We start from the raw sequence: 997 nt of genomic DNA on the forward strand, positions 1-997 counted from the left end.
GTGTGTGTGTGTGTGAGCGAGTGAGAGTGAGTGAGTGAGCGTGAGAGTATGTGTGTGTGTGTGTGTGAGTGAGTGTGTGTGAGAGTGTGTGTGAGTGTGTGTGTGTGTGTGAGCGAGTGAGAGTGAGTGAGTGAGCGTGAGAGTATGTGTGTGTGTGTGTGTGAGTGAGTGAGTGTGAGTGAGTGACTGAGTGAGTGAGAGAGTGAGTGAGAGAGTGAGTGAGTGAGTGTGAGAGTGTGAGAGAGTGAGAGAGTGTGAGAGTGTGAGAGAGTGAGCGAGTGAGCGCGTGTGTGTGTGTGTGAGTGAGTGAGTGTGAGTGAGTGACTGAGTGAGTGAGAGAGTGAGTGAGTGTGTGTGAGAGTGAGAGAGTGAGTGTGTGAGTGTGTGAGAGAGTGAGAGAGTGAGAGAGAGCGCGCGCGTTTTTGTGACAAATGAGGACATAAATTTGTATAATGACAAAGGTATAACAGGTATTACAAGGAGAAGGTGACTTTTCAGGACATTACCCCATGTCCCCACTTTTCAAAATGCTTATAAATCACACAGAATTTTTGTTACAAATGAGGACATACATTTGTATAATGACAAAGGTATGACAGGTATTACAAGGAGAAGGTGACTTTTCAGGACATTACCCCATGTCCCCACTTTTCAAAACGCTTATAAATCACACAGAATGGAGTGTATTGAAAATCTGAAATAGCAGAAAGTCTCCTGTGAGGGGTAGGTTTAGGGGTAGGGTTGGTGTAGGGCAATAGAATATACGGTCTGTACAGTATAAAAACCATTACGCCTATGGAGAGTCCCCACTTTTCACAAAAACAAACCTGTGTGTGTGTGTGAGAGAGAGAGAGAGAGAGAGTGTGTGTGTGAGAGAGAGTGAGTGAGTGAGTGAGTGAGAGTGTGTGTGTGTGTGATGAGTGTGTGTGTGTGTGATAAGTGTGTGTGATGAGTGTGTGTGTGAGAGAGAGAGAGAGAGAGAGAGAGAGAGAGAGAG

General features: G+C 45.6%; 1 protein-coding gene across 1 annotated transcript in view; it reads right to left on the reverse strand.

Annotated features, from left to right (window-relative positions):
* Positions 1 to 997, reverse strand: part of LOC107599771 (DNA damage-binding protein 1-like) — a gene marked incomplete at its 5' end in the record, with an annotated part of 19965 nt that overhangs the window by 8086 nt on the left and 10882 nt on the right. The gene's annotated exons all lie outside the window — the stretch shown is intronic.

Source organism: Sinocyclocheilus grahami, unplaced genomic scaffold, assembly GCF_001515645.1.
Source record: "Sinocyclocheilus grahami isolate Dianchi unplaced genomic scaffold, SAMN03320097.WGS_v1.1 scaffold271.1, whole genome shotgun sequence".
Taxonomy (NCBI): Eukaryota; Metazoa; Chordata; class Actinopteri; order Cypriniformes; family Cyprinidae; genus Sinocyclocheilus; species Sinocyclocheilus grahami.